We start from the raw sequence: 16,367 nt of genomic DNA on the forward strand, positions 1-16,367 counted from the left end.
CTGGCATTTAGACATCTGTATTTGGGAGGATTATCAGACTATATGTTTATTCCTATGTTTGTTTTGGTTGAATGAGTATTTTTTCTCTTGGTTTCTGTTTTCTCTCTGGTTTTCTGGTCCAAGTGGCCAAGGTTTCTGGTGACTGATGAGTCTTCAGGTACAGTAGGGTATCTCTGGTGGGGTTTTGGGGGCCTTGGGTTCCTTGATCTGGTCCGGCCTTCAGTAAAGCCAAAGTCTTCTTGGGTTTCTAGATCTGGCCTGGCTTGAGTTTTCTTCTTGTTGTGATATAGCTGCCCTCACTTCCCCTGACTGACAGCAGATCTTCCTTGTGCTCTGTAATTGACAAGGATGTTTGTGTTCTTTCTGGCCGGTGGTTTTCCACAGAAGCAGTAGAGGTATAAAAGACTTTAGCTCAGGGCAAAATAAAAGTTGTTGTTCTTCCACCTGAATAGAAGCTCCTGTGTCTCAATCCCAGCACCCCTGCCAGTCTCGGCATCCAGGCAGTGCTGGCACCATATCTTCTGTAGTACCTATGACCAACCTGGCTTCCGGAAAAGCTCTTCAGTCTTGTGTAGACTGTTCCTGAGCCTAAGGAGTCTGCTGGAGTTGTGTGGAAGTGCTAGTTATGGGGAGGATAATGAGGTGGGAAGGGTTGGGCAGTAGTGTGGTTCTTGAGGGAGCAAAATCCAGGGGTGGTAGTGGCAGTCCAGCTGGCAGGCAGGTCACTCACTTATTCTTCAACTAGTGAGGACTATAACAGAGCAGTAAATGTCCACTGGAGTTGGGGGCAGAGCTCAGCAGTGATGCTGGTGCCGAGATGGGAGGAGGCAGGCCATAGGATACGTCCTGGTGATAGAGAATCTGGTGATTGGAGCAGCTCATCTGGGAGGCAGCTCACTCACCTGTTCTTCTAACTGGTGTGGACCATATCTGTGCCTATGGATTCTGCTAGAATTGTGGGGAATTACTGGCCAAGGAGAAGATGATGAGATGGGAGGGGTTGGGCTATGGTGTGGTTCTTGGGATGCATAATCTAGGGTGGGGTGGCAGTAGGTGGCAGGTGGTTCCTCACCTACTCATCAACTGGTGAGGGCTGAACCAGGGCAATGGGGTTGGGCGTAGGGGCCAGCAGTGATGCTGGTGCTGAGACTGGAGGGGCAGGCCACAGGACAGGAAGGTCACTCTGAGTTCTGGGTTCTGGCTGGTATGGTCTATTCTTCATTGGCAGAAGTTTTCTGGGATTGGGGGCAGGGTCCAGTAACAGTGGGGCCCTGGATGAGTTGTAAAGGTGTGGGCCTGGGGAAAGGTAGCAGCATAAAGAGTTCAGGGAAGGGTATAGCTTACTCACCTGGTCTTGCTGATATGGTCTGGGCCTGCTTGGCAGAAGTCTTCTGGGTTTGGGGAAAGACCCAGCAGAGGGTCCAGGGATGAGATGGGATGGCATGGGCCTGGGGAAGGGTGATGACATCATGAATTTTGCAGGCAATTGGATGCAACTAGAAAAAACAATACACTGAGTTAACACAGACCCCAAAAGACAAATATGGCATATATGTATTTACTTACAAGTGAATATTAACAGTTAAGTAAATAAAAATCAAGCTACAATCCACAGACCCAGAGAGGTCAGGTAAAGAGGAGGGCTCCAGAGGAAGGGGAAATAGAATAAGTTCTGCAGATGGACTGGAGGAGGATAAGGATAAAGGGGGAAGGATCAGGTGGGAGGAAAGGATGAAAGAGGAGAATGTGGGTAAAAGCTACTGGGATTGGGGGAACATTGGGCATGTGTGGAAGCATAGTGCAGTGGAAACTTCCTGGAATCTATGAGTGTGACCCCAGTGAGGACTCCTAGTAATGGAGGATACGGAGTCTGAACTGGCCTTCTTTGGTAACTAGGCAAGGCTTCCAGTTGTTGGGACTGGGTTACTTTCCTTTGAGCTGTTGGCCAAGGAGGCCCTGTGAAGATCCCTAAACAACCCTGGCTGGTGTTAGGACATAAGGTAGCTCTCTGAAAACTGACAGTGGGGCCCCATTGCTGAGGACAACTTCTACTACATTCACTGTAGAGAGGTCGAGCTCATGTGGGCATGGAGAATTCCCCCCTATGTTCTGGTCTTTTGGTGTGGGAAGGTAGGTACTCTGTAGGCTATGGAAAGAGAAACCTGGACATCAACCCAGCCACAAATCTGCAACCTATAATTTCTTGTGCTAGCAACATGCACTTGGGCAATGGTGGCACAGAACATGTTGGGGTGGCCAAGCAAGTGACTAGTCTAATTTGAGGCCCAGGCCATGAGAGGGAGCCTATGCCTTACACTCACTGCCTTGATGACAGCTTCAGATATGGAGGCTGGCTAGACCAGAGACCCAGGGTAGAACCAAACACAGCTGTTTGAAAACAAAACAAATCAATGAGATGATTTCTAATGATAAATTCTGCTATACTCATAGATTGGTGCCTTGTCCAGTCATCATAGAAGAGGCTTCCTTTGGCAGCAGATGGGAATGGGTACAGAGACATACAACCAGACATTATGGAGAGAGAGAGAGTGAGGAGAGAGAGGAGAGAGAGAGAGAGAGAGAGAGAGAGAGAGAGAGAAAGAGAGAGAGAAAGAGAAAGAGAGAGAGAGACTAAATTGGAGGTCTCTGTCAGGTCTGTCCCCTCAGAGACTGGGGAACATGGTGGAAGAGGGAAAGAAAAGATGGCAGGAGTCAGAGAGGATAGAAGAAAACAGGAGACCATGGTCCACAAAATCAACTAAGCAGTACTCATATGGGCTTACAGACTGAAGTAGCAAGCACAGGGCCTGCATGAGTCTGCACCAGATCCTCTGCATACATATTGTGCCTGTTAGCTTGTTGTTTTTGTGGGACTCCTAAAAGTGGGAGAGGGTGTGTATCTGACTCATTTGCTCTTGAGATGCTTCTCCTCCTACTGGGTTGTCTTGACCAGCCTTGATAGGAGGATTTGTACCTAGTCCTATTGTAACTTTTTATGTCGTGTTTGGTTGATAGCCCTAGGACACCTGCACTTTTCTGAAGGGAAATGGAGGAAGAGTGGATCTGGGAAAGAAGAATGGTGTGGAGGGGGAACTGGGAGGAGTGAGGGGAGGGGATACTGTGGGCAGGATACATTGTATTAGAGGAGAATCTATTTTCAATAAAATAAAAAATAGCATGTCTGACAATAGAATTATGAGAGCTGGGACAGATATGTGAATGTGTAAGAGTCTTAGCTCCTGCCTGATATTTTATATTTTCAATTTTTTGAGACAGGGTCTCTCTATGGCCCACATGAAACCCTTTGTGTAGACCACCACACCAAGAACATGTACAATTGTGAAATTATCTTTGGTTAGATAAAGGTATATGTGATTCTCTTTAAAGCAACTGTTAAAATAACAAAACGGTGTCTAATAGATAGCTAAGAATGAATAAATCTACAAAGACTTAAATCATTAATAGATCCCACAACCCAAGAGAAAGCAGAATAAAAGAGCACAAAATAAAAAAACAACTAGATGAATAAAAAAATAAAAAGAAAGTAGATAGAATTAGACCTAACCAGAGAGATGGTAACATCAAATATGGACCCTATGGTAGATCTAGTGCTAGTTTTTGGGAAAGTCTCTAGACAGATATTTAGAATGACTGTGTATCTTATCGCATCACCATAGCTTAAAGTTAGAATTCAACAGCAACACTAATTTCAGAAAGCCTACAAACACATGGAAATTGAACAATGCTCATTTGAATCACCAATGAGTCAGGGAAGAAATAAAGAAAGAAAATAAAGACTTCCTAAAATTCAATGAAAAATACTGCACAACATACTCAAATTTATAGGACAAAATGAAAGCAGTGTTAAGAGGAAAGTTTATAGTACTAAATGCCTACATAAATAATGTGGGGAAACCCCACACTAGTGAGTTAACAGGCTACCTGAAAGCTCTAGAACAAAAAGAAGCAAACTATGCACAAAACTCAAGTCCAAATGGATCAAAGACCTCAACATAAAGCCAACCACACTGAATCTCACAGAAGAAAAAGTGGGAAATACACTTGAACACACTGGCACTGGAGACCACTTCCTAAATATAACTTCAGTAGCACAGACACTGAGAGAAACAATTAATAAATGGGACCTCCTGAAACTGAAAAGCTTCTGTAAAGCAAAGGACACAGTCAAAAGAGAATGGCAGCCTACAGATTGGGAAAAGATCTTCATCATCCCCACATCGGACAGAGGACTGATCTCCAAAATATACAAAGAACTCAAGAAACTTGACATCAAAAGAACAAATAATCCAATAAAAAATGTGGGTCACGGGAGAGGGTAGAAAGGGAGACAGGAGGAAGGGAAAGGAACAGAGAAAATGTATAGTTCAATGAAAACTAAAAAAAAGAAAAAAGGAAAATTTAAAGGCATTCAATATCCTATTTAGAATATAGAATTGTCAGGTAAGATAACAAAGCAAATCCATCTTCATGTATTAAAAGCAGAACCTGCTTAAGAATATAAGGATGTAAATGATATTTAAACACCAATCAAAACAAAGTTTGAAACTTTTCATTAGTCCCAAATTAAATTTATCTTGGATTCAAAATTATCTTGTGGTATTGAAACGGCTAATTCAATAGCATAGAATCCAAAATGTTTTCTCAGCAGATCTTTAAAATACATTTACTAAAAGTTACAAACAAAGCCCTCAAAGAGAAGAAATTCATGATTATCACTATACTGTCTCAAAAAGGCTCCAAATTAGTATAGACTTTTAGGAGTCAAACAGCACAATGCAGTTGAAGTAACCGACATTTCTTGAACACAGTGTCTAACATAGCAAGAACACGTATTCTTTTCAAGTACCCAGACAGCAGCCATGATAGTCCATATCTGAGCCCTTCAGATAACTCACAAGTAGTTTGTAGTGTTCTTGTTGTACAAAGAAAGTTCTTTGATCACAATGGAATTCCATTAGTGAGACATCTCTAGCTTCTAGCAACAGGAAAACAATTAAAACAAGAAATGTACTTTGAGAAAGAATTCACTTGTGTTCTGAAACAGCACAGAGGCCAACGTAGAAACCAAAAGGAAAGCATTCTCAATGGTTTCAGAATAAAACCACAACTTAAAAGTCAAAGGAAGCAGATAGGAGGGAATATTAGTAAAATTGGCATAAACCAGTGAGAAAAGAGCAGAAGAACGAAGAACAGGGGAAGGCAATAAAAACAAAAACAATTCTTTACAAACATCTTGTTAACCCTCTAGTGAGAAAATTAGGGGAAATGAGAGAAGAAGCAAATACATTTGCAATGAAATGGGAGTGATGAAAACAGATTTTCTGCACAATATGAATTTACCAAGGACAACTCTATTATACACCAACATAGAGAAAGTTTAATAAGCGAATAAATTCCTTGAAAGATACAAACAAGGAAATTCAAGAATTTGAATCCACAGAATCTTTGACTTTATAGTTTAAATATACCCCAAATATGACCCTAAGCCTTTAACTTTACTACTGAATCCTGACCAACAAAAATGCTAAAGGAATAGACTATTTCAATTCCATTAGAAAAGTTAAGAAAAGAAACTTCCCATTTGTTCCATGTCGGTAACATTGCCTTGATATTAAAACCATATTAGTAGATCACAAGTCAAGAAAATTAAGATACAAAACTTCTTCCAGGTATAGGTATAAAATTGATTTTGTTTAGACGATTATTCCAATAGAAAAGGAAGAAATAAACCTAATATTATTCATAGAGGAAATGATGGCATAGAAATACTGATAGAATATATTCAAAAGTCAAGTTAATACACATCCATTTAGTGAGTTCACATTAAATAAAACCAACATACTTAACCTATTTTATTCATAAGTTCTAGCAACAACTGAAACTTTTAAAGAAGACTATCAGCTATAGCAATAGCAAAATGCACAAAATACTTATGTGTGAAGTCAGTGAAAGCTATGCAAGCCCTGAAAAGTACGAACTTCTCAGAAACCTTGAAGACTGACACCAATGGACACTGAGTTATCTTCATGAAAAAGTCTGTGGGGCTGGGATGTAGGTCACTTTGGAACACTTGCCAGGAATCAAAAGACCCTGGCTTCTCTTCCTCCACCACATAGACAAAACCCCAAACAAACCTTCAGTCTTTCACAATTAAGTATGATGGTATGGGGGAGGAGGTCCAGAGTATCATTTATGAATTTACTGAGAGTTTTGATTTGGGTGGTGGATGGCAACTTTCGGCAAATGCTTTTCCTGTGTTTATTGAGAAAAACAAAGCTGTTTGTCTAGTTTATTCCATTAATGTCATCAATTATATTTTTCCAATGTTAAATCAAGTTTCAGGTATTTAAGATGACTAATTCTGGATATCCAGTGTTCAACATTATCACTACAACTAAAGATCATGTATGATAGTTATACTATGATGATATATAATATACATAAGTTACAGTGCAACCTAATGTAGGTGGAGGCTGCTTATTTATTTCTGGCTGCCCAGATCCAAAATAATCACGCAGAAACTATATTAATTGCAGCACTACTTGGCAAATGACTTCTAGTGTATTCCTAGCTAGCTCTTACATCTTAAATTAACTCATTTCTATTATTCTGTACATTGCCACAAGGTTGTGGCTTACCAGGTAAAGTTCCAGCATCTGTCTCCTTCAGCAGCTACATGGCATCTCTATGACTGTTCCTCCCCTCTCTCTCTCTACATCTTTGTTCAGATTTTCTGCCTGGCTTTATTCTTTTAAGCCATTGGCTGAAAGCAGCTTCTTTATTAACCAATGGCAGCATACAGAGGGGAATCTCACATCAAATTACTGTACAATAATATATATATTATATAACTATATAATGTACCTGCTAAACACAGAGGTACATAGTACTGTTCACACAAAATACAAAAGAACATGCTGGTGGTGCACGCCTTTAATCCCATCCCTCGGGAGGCAGAGGCAGGCGGATCTCTGTGAGTTCGAGACCAGCCTGGTCTACAGAGCTAGTTCCAGGACAGGCTCCAAAGCCACAGAGAAACCCTGTCTCGAAAAACCAAAAAAAGAACATGCTAAGTATACGAGAAGAAAAATATAATGAGCTGAATCACATCAAAAATTTCACACTGTATATATACATCAAGGCAACAATTTGTGTATCTTAAAAATATATAATTCTTGTTCCCCAATTATGCCTCAATAAAGTCAAGAAAATGCTAAATCATTCTTTCATCTAAGGGATAAGCCCCACTTCATCTTTATGTATTATCTTTAGGCTCGAAAGCAGTGGATCTCAATATGTGGGTTGCAATACCTTTGGCAAACCTCCAAAAATTTTATGTTACAATTCATAACAGTAACAAAATTAGTTATAAAGTAACAATGAAAATAATTTCATGGTTGGGAGTCACTACAACATGAGTGACTGTATTATAGGGTGACAGCATTAGGGACATTGAGGAAGGCATTAAGTTAGTTGCTAAGCTTAACATTCACATATTAAAAGGAATTATATATTAAAGAGCATCATTTATTTAACTGAATCTTTTAACATAAATAGATATGGCCTATATCAAGCTAGTTTTGTTCTTCATATATGAGGAGGATTACAAATGTCTATTAAGCTCTATTAATATGAAACATTCATTTTAATGTGAAGCCCTTTACATCCCTTTATCAGTTAGTGATGTGATCTTTATATAATTTTATTGTGCTCTTGTTTTTTTTCCTAAAAGAAGCAACATTTATTTAACTCTTTGTGTCCATATTGAATTTTATCTGTTTTTTTTTTTTAATTTTGAGACAAGACCTCATGTGTTCCATGTTGTCCTGGAACTCACTATATAGCTGAGGATGATTTTAAATTCTTGATCCTCCTGTTTCTACCTCTGGAATTTAGTTATTACAGATGTTTTTCACCCTGCCAGGTTTCGATTTGATTTGACTTAGTTGGATTGAATTGATTCTGCTGGCTCGTGATTGGACTTACTTTTGTAGCTATTTTTTGCTTGGTTCTGTCCTTTGGATCAGTGCTACAAACTTTTGCAAAATGAGTTGTGTGTAGGTATCCACGGAAATAAAAGTGCAAGAAATTGAATCTCTCATTATCCCCCTCCAAATCCAAACAGAAGGGAAGCAAATAAACATACAGAAACCCACATCCACAGCTAAACTAGAAAACAGGAAATGTACAAACTTTAAAATCTGTAATTGGAAAAGTGAACTTTTTTAAGAAATTTATTTATTTATTAAAAATTTCCACCTCCTCCCCTCCTCCCATTTCCCTCCCCCTCCCCGTCCCCTCTCTCTCCAGTCCTAAGAGAAGTCAGGGTGCCCTGCCCTGTGGGAAGTCCAAGGCCCTCCCCCCTCCATCCAGGTCTAGGAAGGTATGCATCCAAACAGACTAGGCTCCCAAAGAGCCATTACATGCAGTAGAATCAAAACCCAGTACCATTATCATTGGCTTCTCAGTCAACCCTCATTGTCAGCCACATTCAGAGAATCTGGTTTGATCACATGCTCGTTCAGTCCCAGTCGAGCTGGCCTTGGTGAGCTCCCATTAGATCAGTCACACTGTCTCCGTGGGTGGACGCACCCCTCGCGGTTATGACTTCCTTGCCCATGTTCTCCCTCCTTCTGCTCTTCATCTGGGCCTTGGGAGCTCAGTCCAGTGCTCCAATGTGGGTCTCTGTCTCTATCTCCATCCATCGCCAGATGAAACTTCTATGGTGATATGCAAGATATTCATCAGTGTGCTATGGGATAAGGCCAGTTCAGGCACCCTCTCCTCTGCTGCCCAAGGACCTAGCTGGGGACATCTCCTTGGACACCTACTCAGCGATAAAAACAATGACATCTTGAATTTTGCATGCAAATGGATGGAAACAGAAAACACTTTACTGAGTGAGATAACCCAGACCCAAAAAGATGAATATGGTATGTACTCATTCATAAGTGGATTCTAGCCATAAACAAAGGACATTGAGCCTATAGTTCATGATCCTAGAGAAGCTAAATAGAAGATGAACCCAAAGAAAAACATATATTTATCTTCTTGGATGTTGGAAGTAGACAAGATTGCCAGGCAAAAGTTGGGAGCATGGGCGTAGGTGGGGTGGGGGGAGGGGAGATGGGGAGACAGAAGGGAGAAGGGGAGGATTGGGGAGAGCTTAGGGGAATGGGATGGTTGAGATGGAGGAAGGGCTGCTATGGGAGCAGGGAAGAAGATATCTTAACTAAGGGAGCCATTTTAGGGTTGGCAAAAGCAAACATCTTTTGCAAAGGCTTTTCCCACTTTTCTTCATTACTGAGCACCAAGAGACTGGTTGGAAGGAAGACTGGAGTAGATCAGTAGCTAGAGAACTCATCCCCTGTGCAGATCTAATGGAAGAGACCTCGTTGGTGCAATTCTTATTTCAAGGAACTGGCACGAGAAGCTAAGATGATAAAAATCGACAGCATCAGCGGAGCTAGAAGCAACACGACGTCTAAATATCATGTTATGTAACTTACCTGTAAGTAGAAATTTTGACAAATCCCGATGAGCTATTTCAAGTATCTCCAAGACTCTGGTTGCGTCCTCACACAGAGCAAGGAACATCTGGAGAAAATAGCATGGCAGTAGAAGATGGAACCTAACTGATGGCCATAAATAAATACATATGAAATATTTGTCAACCAGCCTAAGACTAAGCCTTAAGACCCCCCCCCCCTCTCTCACACACACACACGTGCAACATGAAAGTAAGAGGGATAATTAAATTATTGGGAAGGAGGAATCCAGCAGAAGCAGGAGAGGAATAAGAGAACGTCATGGTGAATAGGATTACAATAGAGTCTCTATAAGCATGTAATTACAAAATGTTTCAAAAGCTATAGACCACTCGGGAGGCAGAGGCAGGCGGATCTCTGTGAGTTCGAGGCCAGCCTGGTCTACAAGAGCTAGTTCCAGGACGGGCTCTAAAAAAGCTACAGAGAAACCCTGTCTCGAAAAACCAAAAACCAAAAAAAAAAAAAAAAAAAAAAAAAAAAAAAAAAAAAAAAAACGAAAAAAGAAAAAGCTATAGACAAGGCCATGTGGTGGTGCACACTTTTAATCCCAGCACTCGCGAGGCATATGCAAGCAGATCTCTGTGAGTTTCAGGCCAACCTGGTCTACAGAGTGAGTTCCAGGACAGGCTCCAAGGGTACACCAAGAAACCCTGTCTCGAAAAACCAAAAACCAAAAAAAAAAAAATTTAAAAAAAAACTATGGACAAACAGAAGGACTACAGAAGTGTGACAATACTGAAATGTTCTAGAACAGCAAATATTTACTATTTACTACAAGGAAGAAATTAAAATGAACCACTGATTTAGGCTAAGATTTCGAAGGTCATGACTTCTGGTTGAGAAAGAAAAAGATGAATACCCTCTGAAGACTGGATAGTAAAGAAGGTGTCAGGCACCAGACGGTGGTAGCACACTCTTTTAATCCCAACACTTGGGAGGCAGAGCCAGTTGTATTTCTGTGTGTTCAAGACCAGCCTGGCCTACAGAGAGTCTTTCAGGACAGACTCCAAAGCTACACAGAGAAACCCTGTCTTGAAAAACCAAAGGGAAAAAAAGAAAAAGGAAAAAAGATAGCAGACAAAGGGGGGAAATGCAAGTCTTTAAAAGATCAAAGCAACGGTAAATAAAGCAGGATATACAATCCATAATATGACCACTGCCCCAAATATTTTTTCAAAAAAATTAAATTATACTGCTAAGGTGCCGATATCTCGATGGGAACCTCCAATTGCCGTGCACCCTTCCCCCCCCCCCCCCCGTATCTGTGTTCCATGCGCTATTACCCAGTTTGCGAGCTTCGGGCAAGGGGCAGGAGGTTAAAATACACAAGACACCCAGAGAGAGAGAGAGAGAGAGAGAGAGAGAGAGAGAGAGAGCGAGAGAGCGACACGGGTCATCCTTGAATTCCCCAAGAATGCCCCCTTTATTGTGTTCAGGGGCAGATTATATAGAGATAGCCATGCCCCAGCCAAACCCACCAGAAACCACTTTCCTGCCATCAGGAACTCCTGAAGGTCTCGTGCTCAGCAGCTGTAGGCACTCAGATCAGGGGATTACAAGAAATTCAGGATCTGGGGGTCTCACTGCTCCCAACATCTCCCCCCTAAATTTTTTATAAAACAGAAGGCCCTCCTGACCACACAGCCTTTTGGTCACTTTGATTGAACCTGTACTCAGGAGAGAGTGACAGCATCTCCTCAGGAGAATATTGGCTTTTAGGGAACACAAGAGAGCAACTTCACTGCCTCTCCTTGTCCTGCTGCTGCCCAGTGGGGTCTGTGCTCCAGTTTGTGTTAGCTCCAGCAGTTGTGCACTTCTTTGGCTTCCCTAGCCACCCAGCTGATCCTGCTTTTGCTAAGTGACCATATGCTGCATTCTCATGGGTTGTCTGATCTTACACAGGATTTAAAGATGAATGCCCATGGCAACAGGCATTAAAATTGCCAGCAGTAGGGTCCCCAGTCACCACTGGACCCAGCCTCCCATTTGGGCTATGGTATTCAACCATCCCTTTGACTAAACAGTTACAATCTGGTGTGCCAATGGTAACATTTCAAAGGCTATTCAAGTAGCCACTGAGTTGTTTCACCACATAAGAGGCATTAGCAATATTAACAGATGTAATAATAAAAGTGTGAACAAGACATTTGTTGTACTAATCATAAGCCCACCTGCTCCTACAATAGGGCAATCTCTTGATTTAAATTCACTCTGCTGCAGACTCTTCAGTGTGCAGAGCCTAGAACTGCCACTGCCTTTTCCTTGTTCTGCTGCTCTGTGCACTTTTACCCAGTTACCGAGCTTCGGGCAAGGGGCAGGAGGTTAAAATACACAGACACACACAGACAGAGAGACAGCGGCACGGGTCATCCTTGAATTCCCCAAGCATGCCCCCTTTATTGTGTTCAGGGGCAGATTATATAGAGATAGCCACGCCCCAGCCAAACCCACCAGAAACCACTCTCCTGCCATCAGGAACTCCTGAAGGTCTTGTGCTCAGAGGAGCTGTAGGCACTCAGATCAGGGGATTACAAGACATTCAGGATCTGGGGTCTCACTGCTCCCAACATAAAGGAAACAGCAGAGGGCGCCCTTGCTCTATGAATGGTCTAAATCAGCATAAGGCCTCCACAAAAACACAGTTACTGATTCTAGGAGCAAAGGAAAGCTAAGCTCCTCTGTTGATGAAATTCTCACCCCTAACAAAACTTACGATGGTAAAGAGACTAAAAGAACACTCCTACATAGGTTTGCTTTTGTTAAGGTAACAAAGCACCACCAGCTTGGAATAACACAAAGTAATTTTGTGTCTTCAAAACAAGGTCTTCTTACTCTGCAGCCCAGGCTGGTCTCTAACTTACTATCTAGTGTCCACAGAGGACCTGAATGCCTAGGAATTCTCTTGCCTGAGCCTTTCCAGTTCTAGGGTGACAGACATAAGCTACCATTACCTAGCAACCCAAATGTGTGACAGAAAAACAGCACACAAAAATAAACATGCATGCTGATATTTAAGTCTATACAGTGAGAAAGAGTAACACAAGTGAATTATCATAGATTTATAGGGGAGAGCAATATGACATGGGTAAAATCAAAGAGACTATTACTTCTGGAGGCATTAATCAAGCATCCATTCTTTACTTGTTTTTGTATTCCAGAGGCTAAAAACAGTGTGGTCTCTTCAATCTTTGAAGGCTCATCAATGGAAAAAGGGTAAGTTACTGTAAAGAACCATTTGGAAGGCATTACTATGAACAAGTGATGGGCGTGATGGCAAGCCATTAGGGTGTTCGTGTGTGTAGGGTCCACCTGAGAATGGCAGTGTGTGCACTGCTGGGCATACTAGTCCGGGTCCCTCAGCGCATCCCGAAGGGGTTCGACTGCAGTCAGGCTGGACACACTGATTACTCAGCTCTCATCTCGACAGGCCATTTTTCTCCTAAATAGAATTAATTCTTCAGAGAAATGACTGACCTTGGAGCCCCAGCTGGGAAAGTGCGCAACGTACTCAGAACATTGTGTTCTGTGGAAAATATGAACTGGGCAAGGGACAAGGTAAGGGACAGAGGGTGCACAACTGGCTAAATCAGCTACAATTTGAGTATCGGTATAAATTTATGGTAGTAATGGACCATAGCATACTCAAAAGCAAGAATCCATTATACTGAAATAAATTATTATAGAAGAGAGAAACTTGTCCCTTACTGTGGCTTATGAAGAAAGGACATAGAAGAATGGAGTTAGAAAATGACTGTTTGGTAGCCCCTCATAGCAACAACCAAACTAAACAGGAAGGAAAATGAAGAATGGATACTAAAGCTAAGAATAACTTTCATAATTAGGCAATTAATTACATATTTGCCGAGTTGCCTTTCCAAAGATACCCACTCTCTATAAAAAGGAAAAATCTTACTTTATAGTAGAAAAAACCAGCAGCTCAGGAATACCAAAAATAATCATAAATTAACAGCAGTGGGACAGACTGTCATTTTTTTTGCCTCTTGATATGATGCTCTGGGAATTAATGATTTCTGTAATGTCCCCCCCCCCCCCAAAAAAAGCATAGCTGAAAACCATGAGAAAATGTCAGACGAACTCAAATTGTCGAACGTTGTTCAAAATAGCTACTATGTACTCAAAATCATCAAGATCATAAAAGAGCCAGGTGTGGTGGCACAGGCCTTCAGTTCTAGTACTCAGGAGCCAGCCTGGGCTGCATCGTGAATTCAAGACCAGCCAGTGTTCTACAGTGAAACCTTGTCTCAAAAAAGGAAATCATGAAAGAAAAAGAAATGAATGACGTATTCTAAGTTAAAGGAGACTAAATAAAAGGGTATGACCAATAAAGATAACCCAGACACCTGGATTTTTGATTAAGGACGTTGTTGATGTAATTTTAGTGTTTGAATAAGATCTGCAGAGAAGCTATGCTGTGTTAATGTTAATTTCTTGGACTTTATAACTATTTTTTGGCTATGAAAGGGAATTAACTTACCTTTTAAAAATAGAAACCGAAGTATTGTGTCTGCAACTTACTGTCTGGGAGTCAGAAAGGTTTCACATGAAATACGTGCATGCTTATTGATATATAAGTACACACAAAGAGAATAATGACAAGAATATAATAAACAGACCTTTGGTAGTCTTAGTAAAGGATGAAAAGAAAAATATTTATGCTATTTGTTCATTTTTTTCTTTTCTTTTAAAAAATGCTTTTTTGATTATTTTTGGAATTTTATACAATATATTTGAACCATATTCTTTCCCTTCCTCTATCTCTTCCCAGATCCTCCCCTACTTCTCTACTTACCCAACTTCATGTGTTCTCTCTTTAATAAAACAAAAACAGAACCCCAAAGAAAAACAGGTTCACATATGTACACCCAGATGCCCCTACACACACACACACATATACCACCACCAGCAGAAGCAGCAGCAGCAGCAACAAGAACAACCACAAAGCAAATTAAAAACCAATCAAACAAAAACCCATTGAATCTAGTTACGTTGGTTCACTCCTCTTTCCCTGGAGTGCTTGCTATATCCAGCATCACTCCATTGAAGAAAACTGATTTTCCTCTTCCCAGAAGCTATCAGTGGCAAGTACCTCCCTGGCTAGGGCTGGGACTTTGTGTCTACCTCCACTCATCCTTCCTGGGATTTGTGTCTGGCTTGAGCTTGTGCAGGTCTTTCTTCCGCTTCCTGTCACAGTTTTTGAGTTCACATGAGCATTAGCCCTGTTGGGTCTGGAAAACATTGTTGAAGTCATCTTTTCTGTAGGCTTGAACTTAGGCTCAAAAAGTCTTTAAACGTTCGTCATGCTGCTGAGCAGTGGTGGCACACGCCTTTAATCCCAGCATTTGGGAGACAGAGACAAATAGATCTCTGAGTTCGAGGCCAGCCTGGTCTACCGAGTGAGTTCCAGGACAACCAGGGCTATACAAGGAAACCTTGTCTCAAAATCCAAAAAAAAGAAATAAAAGGGAAAAAAGTTTATCATGTTTAGTAAAATGAAATTATTATGTTTGGATTATTTGATGGAGACTTCCCTAAGAAAAAAAATATAAAATATGCATGCAGACCCAACATGCTTTGATAAAATATTAATACACAACAGACAAAGAAGAAATTATACCAGGGAGGAAGGAATGGTGGATAACTGGGCCCATGCTACCTTAACCAAGTGTTCAATGTTGACATCGTTACTCCTGGGACAAAAATGAGTCATGTGCATCCTAATGGTAGGCAACAAGCGAGAGGAAAGGTGACCAAAGGAAAAAAGACAGCCGCATGGAATCGTGAGGTAACAATATATGAACTCCAGTGGGGAAAGGCGATCCTGCTAGAACCTCAGGGTTGTGAAAAAGCAAAAGACTGAGGAAGCATTGCACATTAAAGGGGAAAAGCAGTCAGAACGAAATGAGGAAGTCCAGCTATTCCTAAACATTTCTGGTGAACTTATCTTTGGCTTCGTTTGTTTTCTTGTGTTATGAAATTGGTCGACTTGTGTCAGAATAGTATTGTTGACGGTTTTGGGCAAATATCTTTAGTCTGGTGTCATTTGCGTTCTTTGACAAGTGAAATCTCCTGAGGCTGCCCAGACTGGCATCAAACTCTAGAACAAAAGAAATCCTCCTGCCGCAGCCTTCCATTAAACAAGGCTTACAGGCACTCTCCACAAAATCCAGCATGGTACCATTTCGCGGAGGGACACCTTTATCTAAACTTTGAAATTTCCCTTTGCAATTGACCTACTAGACTTTTGGTCTCTACTCAGGGGCACAGGGCAAGTTTAATTGACCTAAGATTAATTTAACAATTCAGTGTTGTACAAAATAGTTTCCCTTTTCTGTCTTAAAATACTATTATTTTTAAAAAGAATTGTGGGCTGTCTGAGTAGTTCTTCTAGTTTGGACTATCTCAGCTAGTCTCTGAAAAAGCCCTACTCATACTCTATTGGCTGGCAGGCTTTGGAGTGAAACACCTCAGTTCTCCACATGACCTCAGTCCTCCACATGACCTCTTGCCATAGGTTACCTGCATCACCATATGAAAATGGTCTCCAGAGTCCAAACACAACAAGAACAAAATAACCAGCACACAAACATTTGCAATGTACTGCGTTTCTTCATGCACCGTTAGGTTAAGCTGATGTAGGTGGGTCTTATGTTTTGTGTTGATTTCATTGGTTAATTAATAAAACTGCTTGGCCTGATAGGTCAGAACATAGGTTGGTGGGGAAGACAGAACAGAATGCTGGGAAGAAGGGAAGTGAGGCAGACGCCTCAGGCAGACACC

The 16,367-nt window shown here is 41.2% G+C and overlaps 1 pseudogene; it reads right to left on the minus strand.

The window, feature by feature from the left end:
• Positions 1–16,367, minus strand: part of LOC119804457 — a 54,691-nt pseudogene that overhangs the window by 6,302 nt on the left and 32,022 nt on the right.

The sequence above is a fragment of the Arvicola amphibius genome, chromosome X, assembly GCF_903992535.2.
Source record: "Arvicola amphibius chromosome X, mArvAmp1.2, whole genome shotgun sequence".
NCBI lineage: Eukaryota > Metazoa > Chordata > Mammalia > Rodentia > Cricetidae > Arvicola > Arvicola amphibius.